This window comes from Epinephelus fuscoguttatus, linkage group LG23, assembly GCF_011397635.1.
Source record: "Epinephelus fuscoguttatus linkage group LG23, E.fuscoguttatus.final_Chr_v1".
Classification (NCBI taxonomy): domain Eukaryota; kingdom Metazoa; phylum Chordata; class Actinopteri; order Perciformes; family Serranidae; genus Epinephelus; species Epinephelus fuscoguttatus.
The window spans coordinates 36,083,347-36,107,399 of NC_064774.1; the positions used below are offsets into that span (position 1 = coordinate 36,083,347).

Below are 24,053 nucleotides of genomic sequence, written 5' to 3' on the forward strand. Positions count from 1 at the left end.
CCATCCGGTTTGCGTTTAGTTGGACGATCATTTATTTTTCAACAGGACAATGACCCCAAACACACCTCCAGGCTGTGTAAGGGCTATTTGACCAAGAAGGAGAGTGATGGAGTGCTGCGGCAGATGACCTGGCCTCCACAGTCACCGGACCTGAACCCAATCGAGATGGTTTGGGGTGAGCTGGACCGCAGAGTGAAGGCAAAGGGGCCAACAAGTGCTAAACACCTCTGGGAACTCCTTCAAGACTGTTGGAAAACCATTTCAGGTGACTACCTCTTGAAGCTCATGGAGAGAATGCCAAGAGTGTGCAAAGCAGTAATCAGAGCAAAGGGTGGCTATTTTGAAGAAACTAGAATATAAAACATGTTTTCAGTTATTTCACCTTTTTTTGTTAAGTACATAACTCCACATGTGTTCATTCATAGTTTTGATGCCTTCAGTGAGAATCTACAATGTAAATAGTCATGAAAATAAAGAAAACACATTGAATGAGAAGGTATGTCCAAACTTTTGGCCTGTACTGTATATATATATATACAATATTTGGCTAAATGTAACACATTTAGATAGTCTTGCAATTGTGTGAGGTTTCAGCAAGATTTTTATATCTTTTTTGTGAAAAAGTGAAAAGATTAGGTTAATGACAACTATAATACTTTCTGCATATGCTAACTAAGATACAGTATGGGACATACTGAGGTTGTAGCAAATAAACTTTGGTTGAGACAACTGACACACCCTAACTAGAGTTGGGTCAATTTCCGGTCCGGTGTACAAGCTCAAATCTCTTTGATTCAATGCAAACCAGCAGAAGTGGCCTTTGCCATTATTACATACTCTGGCAAATTAAAAAGTAGCCTACTTCAGCAGCCTGTATTGACAGCATCACAGCTCCGAAACCAATTCATGCTGCATCTTAGTAGAGGTGGGAGGGTGAAGAGCAGCCACACTGTGTTTATTTACTACAATGTCCATGTGTTTTTTGGAGTGAGAAAAGGAGACATGGCAGAGCTGGTCTCTCATGAAACTGCACCAATATGACAACATGTTTGAAGCCCATGAAAGAAGTGTCCTTACAATATGTGCTTATTCCTAACTCATCACATAGTGTCACTTCTTCAGTGGACTTTTGATGCCCATATGATGAACTTTGTATCATGGGTGCCTTTTCTGTAGTAGACGTTATGGGACACCCTGTCACACCCCTGTTTAACCTATTGTGTCTTTTCAAAATACACTTCTGTTTTTTGTTTTTAGGCAACGCAAGCACATGGTTAGGTTTAGGCAATAAAAGCATGTGGCAAAGTTTAGGCAATAAAAGCACATCGCTAGTAGGGATGTAACGATACCAGAAACTCACGATACGATAGTATCACGATAAAGAGTCCACAATACGATATATATCACAATATTTATACAAGGGGAAAAAAGAGAAAATTTATTGTTAAAGATAGCTATTTTATTAAAAATTATTGCATGTACAGTGTACAGCATGTTATTTTTAACTTGGAAGCGTATCAATCAATCAATCAATCAATCAATTTTATTTATAAAGCCCAATATCACAAATCACAATTTGCCTCACAGGGCTTTACAGCATACGACATCCCTCTGTCCTTATGACCCTCGCAGCGGATAAGGAAAAACTCCCCCCAAAAAAACCCTTTAACAGGGAAAAAAAATGGCAGAAACCTCAGGAAGAGCAACTGAGGAGGGATCCCTCTTCCAGGACGGACAGACGTGCAATAGATGTCGTACAGAACAGATCAGCATAACAAATTAACAGTAATCCACATGACACAATGAGACACAGAGAGAGAGAGAGAGAGAGAGAGAGAGAGAGATGCAGGTAATGACAGTAGCTTACAACAACATTGTTGAAAGTAATAATGTTATAGTTCTGGCTACTGTGGTACAATATGTTGAAAGTATGTATTAATATCTGGCAGTATAGATGTGTGACAGTAGTCATATGTGTATAATAACAGTAGAAGTATGACTAATGACTAATGATGGCAGCAGCAGCAGGAGGCATCTGGCAGGACCACGGCAGCAGCACAACCACACATGTCACGCTGTCCAGGCACCGTTGCGATATGAGTTAATCTGAGAGACAGTGAAGCACAAAGGCTCCGGAGAAGAAGCCAAGTTAGTGACATCCAGAATGGCCGAGTTAGCGAGATGCAGTAATAGAATATGAGAGAGAGAGAGAGAGAGAGAGAGAGAGAGAGAGAGAGAGAGAAGGAGAGAAGGTGCCCGGTGTATTATAGGGGGGTCCTCTGGCAGACTAGGCCTAAGTCAGCCTAACTAGGGGCTGGTACAGGGCAAGCCTGAGCCAGCCCTAACTATAAGCTTTATCAAAGAGGAAAGTCTTAAGTCTAGTCTTAAATGTGGAGACGGTGTCTGCCTCCCAGACCGTAAAAGGAAGATGATTCCACAGGAGAGGAGCCTGATAGCTGAAGGCTCTGGCTCCTGATCTACTTTTGGAGACTTTAGGGACCACAAGTAACCCTGCGTTCTCAGAGCGCAGTGTTCTGGTGGGATAATATGACACTATGAGCTCTCTAAGATATGACGGAGCTTGACATTTAGAGCTTTATAAGTTAACAGTAGGATTTTAAATTCAATTCTGGATTTTACAGGGAGCCAGTGCAGAGAAGCTAAAACAGGAAAAATATGATCACGTTTCTTAGTTCCTGTTAGTACACGTGCTGCTGCATTCTGAATTAGCTGGAGAGTTTTTAAGGACTTACTAGAGCTACCTGATAATAGTAGTATCATAGTATCATAAACAAATCAACACACAGTTGAACATGTGCTTTAACCCCCCCCCCCATTACTGTAGACATTAAAGTGCCATAACAAAGTCATGTCAATTAAAACTATAGTGACAGAATATGAAAATATTTAACCTACTCTGAACAAAAGTAGTGTAGTACTATTACTAGAAAGTCATCTGAATGACATCAAATAATGAGGATAGAGCATACCAGATTTTTTTCCCATCACCCCTTGCACTCCCCATGATGGCTATCATGCCTCATAATATCACTGTAGAATACATGGTTCATCATTGTGATGGAAGAGGCCCAAAGTAGAGGGCCCTGACCCACCACTGGCGGCACTGCAACCAGATAGAGCAGCTGAATGATCAGTGAGAGACACTAAAGTAAATCTTTATTTTACTTGGGTTCTTTTGATCAGAAAAATAGTAGTATGCTGACAAAACAGCTCAACTCAACTCAACTCGTCAACTCAAAGTGCTTCAGATAAAAGTTATTCACAAAGCATCGTAGCCCTTCAAAGAGCTCCTAAGGTGAAAAAGTGTCAGCAGGGAGGACGACTTTTAAGAGGCTTAAGAGTTTCTTAAGCAGAGGAGAAGACAGTGGAAACGCAAAGAGGTTGCAGAAATATTGTTCAAACACTGGTTGACAGTTGAGTTAATACAATGCTACAGATTAGATGTTGCAATGATAATTGCAACATCTAATCTCCCCCCCCCCCATGCAATAACACTATAATACCATAAATAAAATGATCACGACACAAAGATATTTAAAAAAAAAAAAAAAAAAAAAAAACATGCAAAAGTGCAATTGTGCAGCAGTGATGACTTGGCTTTGCGTTAACCTGCCACCAGCGGAGCACAGCACTTTCAGTGTCATATTGTGATGCAGTTCATTTCATTCCCACTGGGTGTCCACACCCTGCAAGCTCACAAAAGGACAACCAATCACATTTGTTAAAAGATTGTGTCACACCTAGCACTGGGTCAACCACAGCTTCTCACTATGGTAAAAGTTTCTGTCCCTTCCTTGCTCAGAGTTTCTCTGAGAACTTTCCTGAATCACACCTAGGCTTGGACTCCTTACTAAAATGTTTAGGCTGAGTTAGGAGCTCTCTGAGAGTATTTCAAAAATGTTTGAGAATATGTGCCACTGATCTTTTAGTATCTGGATCAAGGGGGGGGGGAGCCCCCTTAAACAAATGTCTTGCCCCCTCAAATCAAATCCGCAGAAAAAGGCACAAAACAGAAAAGTTTTCTCATCTGTCTCCACTCCCCTCTGTGCTGTGTGCAGGCTGTGTGTCATCTACTGTCTGCAGTCGGCAGAGACCCTCCCCCCAGTAAACACCCAATCACTGTTTAGTATGCAAATGAGCTAAGATGCATCTGCGTCAGGTCAGGTTTCTCAGTCTCTCAGTGAGGCAGAATGCAGCAGTAAAGTGAAGCTCTGTTAAACTCGTCACAGCGTCTTGTGTCGGGAGAAACTTAATATATAGTTAACAACAAAAAACAAAAGTACATATAGCAGTGTGAGCATAGAGTGTGAGCCTGTCAGTGCTAACGTTTCTTCAATCACACAAGCACAGAGAGAGATGAGTGCCTGCTGCATGTCACATAGGCTACTGAGGACAAATGCCCTGTGTGCCATAAAGCCCCGCCCAGCCTCTATTTTTGCTCGCTGTTTTTTGATAATCACAGCAATTTTTATAAAGCTTTTATTAACTTTTCACTCCTGCAGTTTTCAGCAGCTCAAAGGAGAGTGGAGTGAAGAGAAATCTGTTAAATTGTTAACAAACAAAAAACAAAAATCAACAAAAAAATGACAAAAACAAAACAAAACAACACAAAAAAATATAAAATGTTCTGCTCTAGCCTATATCTGTTGTGTTTGTTATTTCTGTTAGTTTGAGAACTTTTTTTATAAGGCTAACTTTGGTAAATACTGGCTATAGTGAGGTTATTGTAATTATTAGGTTCAAATTAATTTCATATGTCGAGATGCCTAATGACCATCCAATAAGCTAAATGTTAAGATGTTGGTTGTGCCTGGATGAAGGACATTTTTATTTTATTTTTTCTTAATTTTTATTTTATTTTCCGTTTATTTTATTTTTCAGTTTTTTCTGAGGAATTCTGAGGTGGCAATTCCTGAGGAATTGCCACCTTATTGTGGTCAGGGGGTTTGTGTGCCTCAGTGACCCTAAGAGCTAAACCAGCAGGAGCTTAGTCTTCAGGTGGGACACCCAAGTTGGACAGGGCTTAGGGTAGAGGCCTGACAAAGTGCAATCCATTTCTTTAGGTTGGGGGTTGGACACGGTGCTTTGACACCCTCCATAGGGTCCCCTCACACGGCGTCCCCACATCCTGTGAGTGAGTGAGTGAGTGAGTGAGTGAGTGACCTTTATTTGTGAGCTCGACCTATGGCAAATGTGCTGGAGCATGATGGCCCCTTCACATTTATGACTGCCCCCTCATATATGCCTGCCTAGTACCGGGCAGCCAGCCAGTCAGCTGAAGTTTTGTGTCTTCAAATGGTGAACTTGTAAAATAGTGTCTTTTATCACTCCAAGCTTTTGATAGAGTTGTTTATTTTGTTTGTATGTGACAGTTGCATAGTTTTATGATCAAGGCTTGCAAAAATGCACGCTTGGATTTAAAATCCATCCGTTTTATTGGCCTCATCTGCGTTATACTCCAAAATGACCTGTCACAGCAGTCTGCTCTTTTGAACTGTAGAATAAATAACAGCCAGTGATTCATGTGTTTGGGGAGTTGTGCTAAACTCCAGGCTCCAAAGGCTTCGCCTGATATCTGCAAACCAGACGGAGCACATTGCATTTTCTCTGCAAGGATTGAGAGACTATGAACAAAGCAATGAAAGATGAATAAACATAATGGCGGGGTAGGGAAGGTGAGGCAGATGGAGCATTTTGCCAGCGCAAATGTAACATTTGCCATCATGAGATTGCTCTGAGACAGAGTGATGGGAGGAGAGTAATAAGAATATCAAAGTTACAGAGACAAAGTTGAGAAAAAGACGGAAGAAAAAAGGCCAGTGTCTGGTATTATGGCAGAATGACTCTTCTGGCAGAAGAGTAGTGAAGACAAGGACCCTCATTACTTTAATTTAAATGTCAGTGGCTGAACCTCAATTCATTTGTTTTGTGGCCATTTAAAATGCTGTCTTGCAGGCTCTGATCCCTTTGCCTCCACAGCTTTAATTGAATCAGATGATAAACAGCAAAAGAGTGTTGCAGAAAGAGATAAAGATGATTTACTGTATCTGTCTGCAAGTGTTAGGATCTCTTTAGCGTTTGAGTGTGTGACTGCAAGTGTGTGTATCTTAATATCCAGCAGAGCTGAGACTGGATGTATGTTTGGATGCCTCTGCTAGTCTCACTGCCTGGTAAGTGTGTGAACATGGTTGTACATTGTGAAATTTAGAGTGGTTACACACTACACAAGAGAGCAGATTGTCTGTTTCCCAGTCAGTCTGCTCATTTCAAACATTAAGTCAAATTTGAACATTTGAGTAAATACTTTAAAGCCAGACAACTGTGTCCCAAATCCAACAAATAAACAACAAAATACACTGTTTGTCAGTTCCCACTAGGGCATAGGGTTTACTGATCTGCCACCCCTATCAGCAGTAAGACTTTGTTTGTGTCTTCCAACATTGTTACAAATGTTTTTTATGACATGATCACGCTATGATAAAGGTTTGGTATACTTAGGCACAAAATCAACTTAAATTGATTGTTAAATTTAGCAAAACATTAAGGTTAGGACATCTTCCTTGTCATGATAACAATAATACACCCTTGGTTAAGGTTAGAGAATGATGAAGGTCATTCTTAAAAGAAAGAAAAAAAACAAAAACAGTTTTAACTGACAGGTGGAAAGAACTGTGGTTTCTCATCTTGAAGTTACAGTTATGATTCAGTCATTCATTCATTCATCTTCTAACCGCTTCATCCTCTTGAGGGTTGCGGGGGGCTGGAGCCTATCCCAGCTGACATCGGGCGAGAGGCAGGGTACACCCTGGACAGGTCGCCAGACTATCGCAGGGCTGACACATAGAGACAGACAACCACTCACGCTCACATTCACACCTACGGACAATTTAGAGTTATCAATTAACCTAATCCCCAATCTGCATGTTTTTGGACTGTGGGAGGAAGCCGGAGTGCCCGGAGAGAACCCATGCTGACACAGGGAGAACATGCAAACTCCGCACAGAAGGGATCCCACACCCGGGATCGAACCGGGACCCCTCTTGCTGTGAGGCGACAGTGCTGGCCACCACACACCGTGCCACCCCATTACAGTGCTGATCTTTTATAAAAAATATAACTTTTTGTCATATTTGCTGAACCAACCAATGTATTCTCATCCCAAGTTGTAATATATCGCCACTTTGTGAGTGGCCCTTCATGTCTACATATTACACGCTAGGTATCCTCCTGCATCTGCTGTTGGCGCTCCAGGATCATTAGTATCAGCCAATATGCTTTTTCTTATTTTGCACAATGAATGAATATTACATACAATGAAAATCATTTTATTTCATGCCCCTATCTGCTGGTGGGCTCACATGATAAGAATATGCATACTACACTGAACAAAAATATAAACGCACCACTTTTGTTTTTGCTCCCATTTTTCATGAGCTGAACTCAAAGATCTAAAACATTTTCTATCCACACTAAAGACCATTTCCTCACAAATATTGTTCACAAATCTGTCTAAAATCTGTGTTAGTGAGCACTTCTCCTTTGCCGAGATAATCCATCCCACCTCACAGGTGTGGCATATCAAGATGCTGATTAGACAGCATGAATATTGCACAGGTGTGCCTTAGGCTGGCCACAATAAAAGGTCACTCTGAAATGTGCAGTTTTGCTTTATTGGGGGGGGTCAGAAAACCAGTCAGTATCTGGTGTGACCACCATTTGCCTCACGCAGTGCAACGCATCTCCTTCGCATAGAGTTGATCAGGTTGTTGATTGTGGCCTGTGGAATGTTGGTCCACTCCTCTTCAATGGCTGCGGTTGCTGGATATTGGCAGGAACTGGAACACGCTGTCGTATCGCTGATCCAGAGCATCCCAAACATGCTCAATGGGTGACATGTCCGTGAGTATGCTGGCCATGCAAGAACTGGGATGTTTTCAGCTTCCAGGAATTGTGTACAGATCCTTGCAACATGGCGTGCATTATCATGCTGCAACATGAGGTGATGGTCGTGGATGAATGGCACAACAATGGGCCTCAGGATCTCGTCACGATATCTCTGTGCATTCAAAATGCCATCAATAAAATGCACCTGTGTTCGTTGTCCATAACATACGCCTGCCCATACCATAACCCCACCGCCACCATGGGCCACTTGATCCACAACGTTGACATCAGCAAACTGCTCACCCACACGACGCCACACACGCTGTCTGCCATCTGCCCTGAACAGTGAAAACCAGGATTCATCCGTGAAGAGAACACCTCTCCAACGTGCCAGACGCCATCGAATGTGAGCATTTGCCCAATCAAGTTGGTTACGACAACGAACTGCAGTCAGGTCGAGACCCCGATGAGGACGACGAGCATGCAGATGAGCTTCCCTGAGACGGTTTCTGACAGTTTGTGCAGAAATTCTTTGGTTATGCAAACCGAGTGTTACAGCAGCTGTCCGGGTGGCTGGTCTCAGATGATCTTGGAGGTGAACATGCTGGATGTGGAGGTCCTGGGCTGGTGTGGTTACACGTGGTCTGTGGTTGTGAGGCCGGTTGGATGTACTGCCAAACTGTCTGAAACACCTTTGGAGATGGCTTATGGTAGAGAAATGAACATTCAATTCACAGGCAACAGCTCTGGTGGACATTCCTGCAATCAGCATGCCAATTGCACGCTCCCTCAAAACTTGCGACATCTGTGGCATTGTGCGGTGTGATAAAACTGCACATTTCAGAGTGGCCTTTTATTGTGGCCAGCCTAAGGCACACCTGTGCAATATTCATGCTGTCTAATCAGCATCTTGATATGCCACACCTGTGAGGTGGGATGGATTATTGCGGCAAAGGAGAAGTGCTCACTAACACAGATTTAGACAGATTTGTGAACAATATTTGTGAGGAAATGGTCTTTAGTGTGGATAGAAAATGTTTTAGATCTTTGAGTTCAGCTCATGAAAAATGGGAGCAAAAACAAAAGTGGTGCGTTTATATTTTTGTTCAGTGTATGTTGTTAATTCCACCACAGAAGAGACTTGATGATCGCTAAAATTAGGTGGAATAAAAAGTGGATACATCAATATCAATATTGGTTATCAGGCAAATTAGTTATTGGCATATCAGATATCGGTAAAAACTTCATATCATGCATCCCTTGTTTAGGCAACAAAAGCATGTGGGTCAGGGCTGGGGGTTAGGCGTTGGGTTTCACACTAACACTGTTTTAAACTGATGCCATTCTGCGGCACATCATACCACCATGACAGGTGTCGTCCAGCCTTGTTATGAACTGCTGCTGCCTGTCCGTTTATCAAACTGTCGCAACAGGTGCCATCAGGCAGACTGGTGACGTATCATAACACCACGAGAGGTTTTGTCCAGCCACGTTACAAACTGACACCGCCTTGCAGCATATCATATCTTTTGGTGTTTGGTGTCTGGCGCTGAAATCACTGACAAAACAGTGGTATTTGACAACTTTGGAATGAGAACAAGCTGAAACCACATCCACACAGAAATAAATGAGAGAGATAGTCTGCGAAAAATATCAGCTTCCTCTGACCCCTTGTAGTGCTTCAAATGGTGAACAAAAGCAACCAATCAGAGCAGAGGAGTCTAATGCAGTTGTCAATCATGTCAATCACTACCTGTAAACTGCAGTCAAACTGTCAAACAAAACTACTTGGTTAGGTTAAGAAAAAGGTCATGTTTTGGGTTAAAATAAGTATGGAACGTGACATCAGCAACCATTTGTATCTTCTTACCAATTTGTTACCAATGGAGACCATGTACTCACAAAAATGAAATGTTTACTGACCATAATAAAATTATGTGGCGATAGTGTATATGTGTCTTTTTATCAACTGTCATTTGATGTGTCCAATCAAAGGTCATCACAGGACCGATTTGGCTGTGTGGCCCCTCTTGATCAGCCCTGTTGTAGAGAAGGGTTCATAGATTCAGACATGATTCAGTTCCAGTGCCAGATTTTGTTTGGTTTTCATTGGCTCTGACACCGATTTCTCTTTCAATTTTTTATGGGTAAAGCTAGTGGAATCCTGTTTAATTATCGTCATGCACATCCCCGCTATATTTCAACCAGCCCTGCTTTTTTTGTGAATGGCTGAATAATCACAATCCGTGGCTTTGCTAATCATGATCTCCTCCTATGCTAAGCCAGGTAGTGTGAACCAATCACCAGGCAATTGGTGAAAAGTGTGATTTAATTCAAACCCTGTTTGCTGACCCTCATTTGATTCAGTATTGAAGTATTCAGTCATTTTTAATGTGTTGGTGCACCAGGGCTTTTGGTTCTGTGTGTGAGAGTGCGTGCGTGTGGATGCTGACAGGGTAATGAGCTCAGAGATGTGCTGTGTGAACAAGAATAGAACAGTGACAGCATATTGAATGGAGATGAATGTGTGCTTTGAGGATGACTGGCAGAACTAACAACAGAGCAAAGCAAGACAGCCCCCTGATCTTCTCCACCTCATTCAGAGCAATCTGCCCTCAGACATTTTATATTCCTCTTAATTGCCTTGCATTCTTGATTTTAAATGTACTAAAAGCTAAATAGATTCCAACAATGTCCTACTAGTGGCAGGTTTACTTTGTTTAGTCAAGATTAGATTAGATTTGGTTTAATGTTCTGTGTTGATTTTGCATTAGTGCCTTTTGAATAACATAGGGCCCTATGTAAATGATCTATAGCCCATGGTGCAAGTATATGTCCATGTCCAAACTCTAAACAGTGCATGATCTAGGCTCACAGTAGGCCGCCAGGTAAAAAGGAGCTGTATTTTCTTCCTTAGTTAATCATATGAGTACTTTGGCCATAACATGAATTCAGCCAATCAGAGTTTCATCTCACATCCCCTTTAAAAGTGTGCACCTGCACTGCTGTTTACATGGCACACTGAGCAAATTGGAGAAGCTCGCCATTTTCTGCCGTGAGTAATGTAGTAAGCGCAGTAATGTCATTGCAGCAAATAGCGTGGGTAGCCTTTATTTTAGTTATTTTCAAAAGGGAAAATTTTTACATGCACTTCCATTAAAAATGGTTTCAAGTTTCAATTATAGTAATAAAATGTTTGTTTCACCTTTCATTTTAATTATTTAAAGGGTCATTCTGACTGATGATAATAATAATAATAATTCTTTAATAAAGTGATACCATGAAACCACAATATTTTCTGAGAGGGTTATCATACTGTGAAAATCTCATACTGTTGCGACCCTAATCGTGGGATATTTAAGCTGCGATAAAAAAAAAAGACTTTGTGGAAACAAACATAAACTTGTGGGTCTGTGTCACCGGGAGTGTGGGGAATGTGTGTGCGAATTAAGACCATTCATCTTACGACATTTCCCACACCATCAAGACACAAATGTCAGCAAAGAATCCCTGTAATGGCAAGTGGGACAGCAGCTCTGCTGTGCTCTCTGCTATGTTCATGTTTTACAGAGTGGCATTCATATCTTACTATATAATGACGAAAACTTTGTCTGTGGGTATGTCTGTCTGTGTGTCTGTTCCACATTTTTCTCCTCACTGACTTGGTCAATCCATGTAAAATTTGGCACAGTGGTAGAGGGTCATGGGAGGATGGAAATGAAGCAATATTACATCAATTGGCCAAAGGGGGACGTTATAGCAACTGATTGAAATTGCAAACTTTGGATGGGCATATCTCATGCCCCGTGTGTCATAGAGACATGAAAAATTGCACAGAGATGCCGCTCCTCATGGGGAACAAATTTGCCTCAAGAACCCATAACTTACAGTAATAAAGATTTTCCGCCAGTTTGAACTTTTTGAAAAACACTTAAAATCGATCTCTTCCTACGACGTTTGACCGATCTACATGAAACTCGCTGAACATAATCTAGGGACCAATATCTAAAGTTCCCTCTTGGCAAAAGTTGGATAACTTACTAAAACTGAGATTCTTTAAGGCAATGAATATTGCGGAGGGCGTGGCTCATCACATAAATGTGTATAACATCTCAAGGGATTCACCAATCACTACGCAACTTTGTAGGCATATGACCACACATAATCTGAGGGGACCCCTCCATTATTGACCTGATCAAAAAAATGGGGGCGCTAGAGAGCTAATTTCTTATCTAGGCCTAACCGCCATATTGATTTTTACTAAACTTGGTAGATATGTAGAACAGGATGCCTCAAAGTGACTGGAGAAATTAAACTCTAATTGGCAACTGGGTGGCGCTATAACAACAGAAAAATGCTTAAAAATGGCTAAAATGCAACCGATCCCTGTGGCTCCCCCTGTGGCCGAATGTTGTTGTTTTTTTCTAATTTTTGATATGACTAAGTCATAGTATGGTATGCTGTACTCAATGGGTATGGACTAGTTTTCCTCATTAATGATGTGAAAAATGCACCCTTTAGATAGCAGGAAAATATAACACCATTCTAACTTTAGACTAGGTGTTTGTTGGTCAATAGTGCATAGTGTTGGGAGCGTTACTTTTAAAACATATTCCACTACAGATCACTAAATACATGCCCTTAAATGTAATTTATAACATATTCCATTAGATTATGTAAACTAAGTAACTCATTTGTCTGGGTCTTGTATTTCCATGCCAAAAACAAATGACAGTGTCCTGTGCCTATCCTCTGCCTTCGTTGTGTCGCAGGTGCACTCACTGAACACACTTTTTTATTATCTGTTTTTTGGAAAAGTGTGCCTGAGTTTTACATCATGTCTTAACAGCTAGCAAGCGTTGCTTTCTGTCCACACTGAATCTGTTAAATATGAACTCCTGTTAGGTCATGTAAACAAACCACAGAAGCTACCTATCAGCTGTGATCTTAACTAGTGACAAAACCACTTAAAAGATGGATGAGTACTTTCTATCTTTCTATGTTTGTAATTTTTAAACAGAGAAAATATATATATTTATGTGACTTTTACTGGAAATGACATACCATATAGCCAACAGCAAGTGTGTTGTTATAAGCGATAGTCATTTACCAGAAACTTTCAGCTCCCTGGCAATCTCCCTCTAGCCTGCTGCCACCTTATTTTGGTTTTTGAAGTGAAATGAGGAGGTTTCATATAGAGAACAACTCATAAGAACATTCTGCTCAAATGTTCCAAGTCCATTTCGGCGCTTTCAAAGTGAGTGACAGGAATAAATAGAAACAGGGTGTTCAGCAAAAGTTCAGCTCAAAACACCAGCGCAGTGTTGCTCACGGCCAGTTGGTTAAAAGTAATAAAAAAAACAATGCAACCAAATTGACACTTGCTGATGTTGCATTCAGTTAGGACACAGTATTAGTGTAAATAAAATAAAACAAATAAAGTAATCCCTCCAAGTAATCCATTTTTTTAGGACAGTCTGTATTCAGAATACCACCAATTTTAACTGTAACAGAATACAGTGTCTGATATTTTGTACCAATGAAGACATAACTTAGTTACTTTTATTTCAGTACTCCCAGTCTCCCAGCCCTGATAGTGCAATGGATTTCTGTTGCCTCAAAATAAAAATACAACAACAATGTGCCTGACATGCCTGAGGTGCTCTGAAGAGTACAGAAACATTTACTACATAGACAATGTGGGCAGTAGACGTGGAAATGACAGTGTGTCAGTCTGAAATTAGCAATGACAGTTGCGCTGTCCTGGGCGCTGCTTTTTTTTCAGGTGTACAGCCCTTTGGCTAGTCTTACATTGCTATCTTTCACTGTTCTTCAGTGTCACTCATATTTTGAAGTAGGCCTATTATAGAACTGTCACTATGTTGTGTTCAAAGCCAGATCAAGATATTCTTACTAACAAAGATAATTATAATATTTCCTCTTCATCCTGATAGCCTCCGCCTGTTGCTTCTTACTTTGACTAGGCGTCAGAGGGCATTTAAATATGTGAAGACATGGTCATTCTGCATATCCTTTTAACCCAAAGAAGCTCAACTAGCTACCCAGCCCAGCACTGTTCCCAACTTTGTAAGTGTCCCAACAATTTAGTTTATTTAGTTTATCAAGGGACAGTGTGCAATAGCATTAATTATTTACAAGAAATGAGGAGATGATTGCACCAGATTTAGCTATAACTGCTAATTTCCATCTGTAGTCCCACCATATAATTTACAATATACACAAACCACAATCTAAAATACAAAGAAGAAACCTAAAATACAGATGAACAGTGGACAGCACAGAGACAATACAGACATACAGTTTCCACATTTAAAATAACCAAGTTGTTACAGTGCAGGGAGAAACAACTTACAAAGCACTAAAAGGCAGTCCAAGTAGCAGCTCCTGATGTAAAGTGCAAGGCAGGAATGCGCATAGATAAAGTGCTGGTTTTCTTGTTGGTAGTCGACAAAGTGCTTGTAGCAGCAAAAAAAAAAAAAAAAAAAGTTTCAGAAGTTGAGTTGATTACAGCTTAGAGGACAACAATAAGGAACATACAATGGTAATTCGGGATTGCATGGATGATTAAATACCAACAATGGTAATATGTCAGAAATATCTGTAACAGAGCTCAGATAAGCAGCAGAGGAGAGAAACGCAAAACGAGAATTAATAACAGAAAATCAGACAGGAAATCTGACAGCAGCACCTAGTGTTGGCAACATTGCTTACTCAGGAGCCATTTCTTTGTGGCAAGGCAGAAACTGTGATAATTCTTCTTGATTTTCAGATCACTAGGGAGTCTATTCCATTCTCTGATGGCTTTGATGGAGAAAGCAGATTGACCAAAGGATGATTTTTTGTGGGATTTTACAGTCTCCTCTCGTCATAGATCTTAAAGCTCTTGTTCTCTGTTCAGAGCAGGGGAGTAGGACAGGTTTTCTGTCCAGAACCTTCAGTGCTTCCCCGTAGAGAGATCTGATTAGATTTAGAGTGGTCTGGTTAGCTTGGGTCCAACATGGCATGCAGTATCTCATGTAGGGAAGTATCATAGCATTGACGTACATTTTTGCAGCATCAGTTGTTAAAGAGTTCCTGATATGACAGAAGCTCATGATGTTGAATTTCAAAACATGAGCCATTTTTTATGTGTTTTTTAAAGCTCAGATCTGAGTCAAGAGTAACCCCCAGGTATTTAAATTCCTCAACATTTTTTATCGTTTGTCCTTTTACAAGTATTTCCATGTTTCTTATTCTGTTTATGAAAGTACATAGTCACTGTTTTGTCTGTGTTCAGTGTAAGGCATGACTGGCTGATATTCTCTCCATAGCATTTGATAGTGTAGCAGCAACTTCATCATGGTTTTTCCCATGGGCAAATATGACTGTGTCGTTGGCGTACATTACTGTTTCAACTTTGTCACAGATCGTTGGAAGGTCATTGATGTATATACAGAACAAAAGGGGACCAAGAATCGATCCTTGGGTAACACCCATACTACAATTTTGAAAAGATGATATTTCATTTTTGATCTTGACACATTGAGTGCGATCATCCAAGTAGGACTTCAGCCATTTAAGTATGTTAGCTGAAAGTTTAAATTTAGTTAGTTTAGATAGGAGGACTGAGTGACTCACTGTGTCGAATGCCTTACGTAGATCCAGGAAGATAGCTCCTACTACACCCCCTTTGTCAAGCTTCTCTCTAATTACCTCAAGAAAATAACAACAAGCTGTTTCAGTGGAATGGTTTGTACAGAATCCGAATTGCATGGGATGTAATCATTTTTCACTGTCAATGTGAAGCTTCAACTGTTCCGCAACCTCCTTTTCAAGTACTTTACAAATGGCAGGAAGTATACTGATGGGCCTGTAGTTTGTCACCTCCTGCCAGTCACCCGATTTAAAAACTGGGGTTATAATGGCTGACTTCAGGGCAGAGGGGAACACACACCTGTCTAATGAGCGGTTGGAGATATATGCGCTTGGTAAAGCTAAAATGTCCTTGTGTTTTTTTAAAAAGGCCGGGTCGAGTCCCCAGGAGTCCTTAGCTCTAAAATAACGAATAACGAATAACTCTAAAATGTTGCACGCAATCGCATTACATTCCAACAGATTGTATCTCACTTTTGGTCACAGAAAACTGCTAGAAATGAGTACTCCTGAAGAGTACTTCTCCCATTGAGAGCAAAGTAACCTGTGTGATATGGTCCGTGTTGATTTAAAGGGGCATATTCAAATGAATTGTCATTTATTCCCTTGCATGCTGCTTATGCTCATGTTATTGTAGTCCATGGCTGTTCTGCCAACAGTGCAGGGTCTCTCTCTCTCTCCTCTTGCACTACGAGTGGGCAAGTCAGTAGATGTGGGGCAGGCAGGGGGGCGCCGCTTGCTGCAAAAAAAAAAAAAGTCTCTTCAGGGGCCATGTACATCTGACCTTTTAAATAATATATAAATATATAAAATAATAAATATATATAAAAAATATATAAATAGTTTGTCTAATCTTCTTCCTCCCTCCGTTTGTAGATTTTCTTTTTTCTTTTTAATACACAATATGTAGTCAATCAATCAATCAATCAATTTTATTTATAAAGCCCAATATCACAAATCACAATTTGCCTCACAGGGCTTTACAGCATATGACATCCCTCTGTCCTTTGGACCCTCACAGCAGATAAGGAAAAACTCCCCCAAAAAAAACCTTTAACGGGGGAAAAAAATGGTAGAAACCTCAGGAAGAGCAACTGAGGAGGGATCCCTCTTCCAGGACGGACAGACGTGCAATAGATGTCGTACAGAATAGATCAACATAATAAATTAACAGTAATCCGTATGACACAATGAGACAGAGAGAGAGAGAGAGACAGAGACAGAGAGACAGAGACAGAGGGAGATGCAGGACAGATGGTAATGACAGTAGCTTACAACAACATTAATGAAAGTAATAATATATATGTACATATGTAGTGAGTTTGTGATTATGCAAAAGAGCATGTGATGTCATCTGTCCACTTAGTCACTTTGCTAGTATCTTTGATAAACCAAATCTTTTGGCGCAAAAGCTAAGCACTGAACTGCTGTGCATGGAGCCCCCATCAAAACGTGTCTCAGAAACCTAAAAAGACCCACCTAAAAAAAAAATCAACATCAGTTCACTGCTTTACCTTACACGCTTACTTCAGCAAGGCAGCAGTAGACCAGCAGCTCCCAAGTTCTAAAATTGTTGGTTTCATCAAGGGAGTCTGGTGTTTGAGAGATAACACCTGTAGCTCTCCCATCAGAAAAGGCAATGAAAAATTTTTTTTAACAGCAACAGCATCCTCTTAAACTAATTGCTTTTTTTAGGTGGGCCTTTATTTAAGTGACTAAACAAAAACCAATTGAGGTAGCAAAATTGTAAACAAGCATTGTGATTCAGTCTATAGTAAAGAATGTGTTGGTTCAAATAAACTGCTCTATAATCAGTCAATTAATCAATCAATCAATCAATCAAATCTTTATTGTCATTTTGCTTGTAAAAACAAAACGAAAGGGCGTTTCTGCAGGATCCCTTCATTGGCAACACACTTCAACACACTGACTGGATAAAATATAATTAAAAAAAGACTGAATAAAAACTAACACATGAATAAATAAGACAGACAGAATAAATATAAAGTGCAAAATAGCCACAGTTTTGACAGTTCAGTTGAACACAGGGCAATTCAGTAGCCGGACAGCTTGTGGCAGGAAGCTGTTCAGCAGCCTGCTGGTGGAGCATTCTATATGCTTTATGTTAGAAAATACATGTTGAAAACTTGAAAAGACTGGGAATTGTGCAGTCCTGAATTGTGGGGTTAGATCCGGTGTCCAAGACTTTTTGTGTGGGCCTAAGCTTGCTGGTTTGGGGGTAGGAGGGGCAGACAGCATGATGCCTGTTCCATCCTGTGGGCTGCCTTGTTGAGCGCAGTGGCACTGAGAACATTACATTAAATACAGTTTAAGCTGTAGATTTGATTTTCCAAATGTAATAGGATAGTCCACTGTATCATTTAGTAACACATATCAAACTGAAAGCCTTGTACCAAACGGTTTAAAACAAATACGTGTATTGTTACACCTCTATAAAGAGTGCTTTGCTTTTATTTGGCTGCTCCATAGTAAAGAGTGGGTTGCTTTTAATAGACTGCTTTATCGTTTTTTAGTGAAGAGGTTGTTTCTCTGCGTTACTTTTTTATTTTAGTAAATAGTGCCTTGCTTGTTAAATTGACTGCTTTATAGTAATAAGGGTGTTGCTTTGTTTAGACTGCTTCACAGTAAAGAATGTGTTGCTTTCAGTAGAGTGCTTTATAGTACAGTACTTCTATCAAACAATACCTGCATTCAATCCTTTGGGGTGGGGGTCTGATGAAGTTGAGTGTGGTGTATTTAACAGAGTTAGCAGTTCGGCATGCTGGGATGCCAACAAACCGTTCGAAATTTTGGGTACTGTAAAACTTCAGTTAAAAGCTGAGCCCCACATTTACACATTTGCTACACTTATTGACAGATGCAGGTCTCAGTGAAACAACAGGTCTTGTTGTCATTGACACTGCAAAGCAGGTCATTTTTATGGAAATTCTTTGGACGCAAAACCACCGTGTTGTTGGCTACATGCTTAAGCTAATGTCAGCTGCTTATATAACTCATACAAATATAAAAGTTTGAAAGTTTGAAAGACTCTCCACAATTAAATTATTCACTTTCGTAAAAAAAAATCAGACATACTGGCATGGTAAACAAGAGAGAATAAACAAGTGGTGACTTTCTACCTCTGAAGCACTTCTAAAGTTTTTTATGTTCCTTTAGTCCATAAGTGTCCAATTTGTAATCAAAAGAACCAAAAATAGTTCTCCTAAAAATGAATGCGTTGTAAAATAGACTGCTTTATTGACTTTATTGCTTTATTGAGTAGAAAAGTGTCACTTGCTCGAGCAGCAGTAAGACTTGTTTTTACGGTTTGCCTCTCAGATATTTCTCTTTTTTTTCCTTTTTTTCCCCAAACTTTTTTATGTTATTTAATGAACACATTTAGATGACTGAACCACACTAACAGAGGTATGCTCTCTCTAGATGCTTCCTGGTTTAGTCTCTTCAGTGTCTTGTGGTTACTAGTGGAACTAGGTAACACTTATGCTGTTACAGGTTCAGCGAAGGTGCATGTAACTTTACAAATGGTGGAGAACAGGAAGTATATATACAAAACAAGGAAGTCTAATACTGCTACCATGAGACCTTAATGCATGATAAACGGGCTGCTGTCTTCCTCCAGACTTCAGACTTCAGTCCCTGCTGGGCAGAGTCCTGCACGGGTCCAGTTTTCAAGATCCGCCCCGACCCGATCCGGCGACATACAAACCCACACCCGAACCGCAAACCCGCGCATCAGGCCAATTAGTACCGCAACCCGGTCCGACCCGTTGAAACATGGCCCGCAGCCCGACCCGTAACCCGGATTTAAAGTAATCATTTTGGGTCATATTGGCTGAATACTGAACAGCATATCGCCACAGTTAAGATGCCAGTAAGTAAACAACGACCTGAATGAAGCAGCTCTCACAATAAAAACCTGAGTTTAGCTCCATCATCAACCCTCTGTGTTCTTCTCCCATACGAGTGTAAAAGCACTCATTTGTTACGTTAAACTTTTAATCTATGTAAAGGAACTTTACATAGGTAATAATAGACTTACTTTCTGTCCAGAGCGACGTTGAGCAGTTACGAGCCGTCACGTGTTTTTAGAATCCATCGAGGAGAGAAGTAATCCATCAGGGAAACACTTCAGAAACATTATAAAGTGATAGTTTTATCCACTTATTTCTCAAATACCTAAATAATTATTTACTGTTTTGGAAGCGGCGCTTGTTAGACAGTGGCAGTCATGTTAATTCTGTCGTCCAATCACAATTTGTGTTATTAGATGGTGAAACGCGTGTAAACAGCTGAACCAATGACCGTTGCGAAATAGCGGAGGCAATCCTCAGAGAGTAAATAATGACCAAGATAGTTATCTGTAGTTTACCGAACTAATGACTGATGTGTTTATCTAAAACCCGCGATCCGACCCGCATGTTATTTTTTCCACCCGAAAAAATGTTTTTTTAAAAATCACCCGCAAATCAGCTGTTTTTGCGGGTACCCGTACCCTACCCAGTGCAGGACTCTGCTGCTGGGATGCAGCCCGATGCCCTCTGCAGTGCTGTAGCAACTCCCACCAGAAAGCAGCTCTTCAGTGTTAAGTTTTCCTTTGATATCCTTCCAGGAATTTGTTTTCTTTGCTGTAAAACAAGTTCTCTCAGGCAGAGGGACCCACTGGTGTGCTACACATTTTTTGTAAATTAGTTTATTTCCTTGTGATGGAAGTATATGAATCTTACTTGCACATGTGAGGATTTAATTTATTAATTAATTTATGCACATGACACAACATTCTACATTCTTAGAATAACTTTGGGACTCTTCTCAGTACTTATTCAAGCAGAATCAAATCAAACAGCATGTTATCAGCATCACCAAACGGTGCTATGTGTGTTTTTCTAGCTGGAAGCACTGATAGCTTCTCTAGGGCTCATTTCATTATCGGTAAGCCTTTGCAAACAACAGACAGTGTTCATGTTTGCAGTCACTTAATTACTGCTTCTGTTGTCTGATCACTAAAGGTAGTAAAGTCGGAAAACCCAGCAGTGCAGCTTGTAATCGCAGTTTAACAACACACAGACAACTACAATAGATCCCCAGTGCTCTTTTTCAATTAAGACAGCAGTGAACACAGATCAAATGTGTACTTATATAAAAACATCGGCACCAGTGTTGATCTGATCAATTAGCTGTGCTTGAGAGAGCAGCAGTTACTGCCTTTATAAAAATGGCTGCTGTAGATCATCATTCAGTACTTAATATAAAGAATCATCTTGTTTTAAGGTATTGTAACCATAGAAATATAATGAGAAGAGAGGATTTTGACCAATTTGTCATGGTCATTTCATGAGCACTGAAGAAAATAGTGATTGTTGTTAGTTGTTCTGGTGAGAACACACATCAAACACAGCTTATTCGTACATCTATCGTATGTATGTATGTATATATATATATATACAGTACAGGCCAAAAGTTTGGACACACCTTCTCATTCAATGCGTTTTCTTTATTTTCATGACTATTTACATTGTAGATTCTCACTGAAGGCATCAAAACTATGAATGAACACATGTGGAGTTATGTACTTAACAAAAAAAGGTGAAATAACTGAAAACATGTTTTATATTCTAGTTTCTTCAAAATAGCCACCCTTTGCTCTGATTACTGCTTTGCACACTCTTGGCATTCTCTCCATGAGCTTCAAGAGGTAGTCACCTGAAATGGTTTTCCAACAGTCTTGAAGGACTTCCCAGAGGTGTTTAGCACTTTGCCTTCACTTTGCACTTTGCCTTCACTCTGCGGTCCAGCTCACCCCAAACCATCTCGATTGGGTTCAGGTCCGGTGACTGTGGAGGCCAGGTCATCTGCTGCAGCAGTCCATCACTCTCCTTCTTGGTCAAATAGCCCTTACACAGCCTGGAGGTGTGTTTGGGGTCATTGTCCTGTTGAAAAATAAATGATCGTCCAACTAAACGCAAACCGGATGGGATGGCATGTCGCTGCAGGATGCTGTGGTAGCCATGCTGGTTCAGTGTGCCTTCAATTTTGAATAAATCCCCAACAGTGTCACCAGCAAAACACCCCCACACCATCACACCTCCTCCTCCATGCTTCACAGTGGGAACCAGGCATGTGGAATCCATCCGTTCACCTTTTCTGCGTCTCACAAAGACACGGCTGTTGGAACCAAAGATCTCAAATTTGGACTCATCAGACCAAAGCACAGATTTCCACTGGTCTAATGTCCATTCCTTGTGTTTCTTGGCCCAAACAAATCTCTTCTGCTTGTTGCCTCTCCTTAGCAGTGGTTTCCTAGCAGCTATTTGACCATGAAGGCCTGATTGGCGCAGTCTCCTCTTAACAGTTGTTCTAGAGATGGGTCTGCTGCTAGAGCTCTGTGTGACATTCATCTGGTCTCTGATCTGAGCTGCTGTTAACTTTTGGTCTTCCTTTCCTGGGTCGGTCCTCATGTGTGCCAGTTTCGTTGTAGCGCTTGATGGTTTTTGCGACTCCACTTGGGGACACATTTAAAGTTTTTGCAATTTTCCGGACTGACTGACCTTCATTTCTTAAAGTAATGATGGCCACTCGTTTTTCTGTAGTTAGCTGATTGGTTCTTGCCATAATATGAATTTTAACAGTTGTCCAATAGGGCTGTTGGCTGTGTATTAACCTGACTTCTGCACAACACAACTGATGGTCCCAACCCCATTGATAAAGCAAGAAATTCCACTAATTAACCCTGATAAGGCACACCTGTGAAGCTCATGGAGAGAATGCCAAGAGTGTGCAAAGCAGTAATCAGAGCAAACGGTGGCTATTTTGAAGAAACTAGAATATAAAACATGTTTTCAGTTATTTCACCTTTTTTTGTTAAGTACATAACTCCACATGTGTTCATTCATAGTTTTGATGCCTTCAGTGAGAATCTACAATGTAAATAGTCATGAAAATAAAGAAAACGCATTGAATGAGAAGGTGTGTCCAAACTTTTGGCCTGTACTGTATATACATACATACATACATACATACATACACACACACACACAGACACAGACACAGACACAGACACACACACACACACACACACACACACACATATATATATATATATATATATATATATATATATTTTATAGACTGTTTTAAACTTGACATCATAAACACAGGTCTGTGTTTGCGGTGTATGGACCCAATTTGTTGCCTGGCAATGCAATTCCATTGAAACTGTCTATTGACCAAATCACCATGATGTATAGGCCGAGATATGTAAAATATGTAAAATCTGCAAACTTATCTATTTCACTTGTCAGCCATAACATTTAAAGATATGTAGTTAAATACGATGGTCCAACCTATTTGATGGTTCTGCTGTGCTTATTTTATGTAATGCGCTGCTGTGCTCATCTCTTTAATAAACCAAATCTACTGGCATGGAAGCTACACATTTTACTGTTGTAGATGGGGTCACAGCAAAATGTATTTTACCCCCCTAAAAAAGTCCCAACTAAAAAAATCAATATCAATTCAAGTGCAGGCTCCGATCACACAGAAAGTGATTTAGCAGCTGAACGCAGTTTTTTGTAATTGTTTTTGGTGAGAATGACTCACTGTTTTTGCGCTGCTACCCACCTGGCATTTCTGCGCTCTAAGCGCCTGGCGTTTTTGCCAGAGTGCTCTGAACTCCTGGGCTGTCTGACAGGTAGAGCAATGAAAATATTTGTGTATGTATGTACACTTAAACTAAAAGTTGATTTTCATGAGTGGGCCGTGTATACAGTTATTGGCTAAAAACTAGCACCTGACAGATTTTGGATTTTTGTATGAGGGGCCATACAAGACATAATTCATTCTCACCCTCTCACACACATACATTCTCCTTACACATACATATATTTTCACTCTCATATTTATATATCTGAACACACACATTGATACATTTTTCTCTCATATTCACATATTTTATGCACACATTCATACACTTTGCTTTCATGCACATGCAATCATGTATACATTTAATACTATAAGTAATACATGAATGTGTGAGTGAAAATGTATGTATGTTGAAAGAGAATATATGTATGTAAGAGAAGAATGTATGCATGTGTGAGTGAGAGTATAGTGAAAACTGAAGAAGTATAGTGGAAACGGAAGGTAGTGGATTATCGTCTACATACTCCGGTACAGTAGGTGGCGGTATACACCTAATGAGCAATGGTTGCAACGCGCCATAAAACCAAACGAAGAAGAAGAATTTATCGCACTGTGATTGGCTGAGAAGGATGTTATTGACGTGGGTCTGCTGTGGTGAAACTTCAGTGTTCTGAAGATGGACTACAAAATGCACACGTTCTCATCGTGTTGTTTCATGTAGGATATATAAACATGGACAACACGGTGAAAGATATTGTTTAATTACTAAGGTTGGAATTGAATTAAAAAAAGGAATATAGGCTACCAGCCACAAGCTGAAACGAAATTGTCACATT

At 40.3% G+C, this 24,053-nt stretch overlaps 1 protein-coding gene and 1 long non-coding RNA gene across 4 annotated transcripts in view; one reads left to right on the forward strand and one right to left on the reverse strand.

Moving 5' to 3' along the window:
• Positions 1 to 24,053, forward strand: part of sorcs2 (sortilin-related VPS10 domain containing receptor 2) — a 1,110,317-nt gene that overhangs the window by 467,416 nt on the left and 618,848 nt on the right. The window lies entirely within an intron of this gene.
• LOC125884123 (uncharacterized) lies at positions 14,393 to 20,132 on the reverse strand. The gene is made up of 2 exons (XR_007448646.1): positions 19,619 to 20,132; positions 14,393 to 16,297 (listed from the first exon to the last, which is right to left on the reverse strand). It is a non-coding gene; the product is annotated as an uncharacterized LOC125884123 (long non-coding RNA).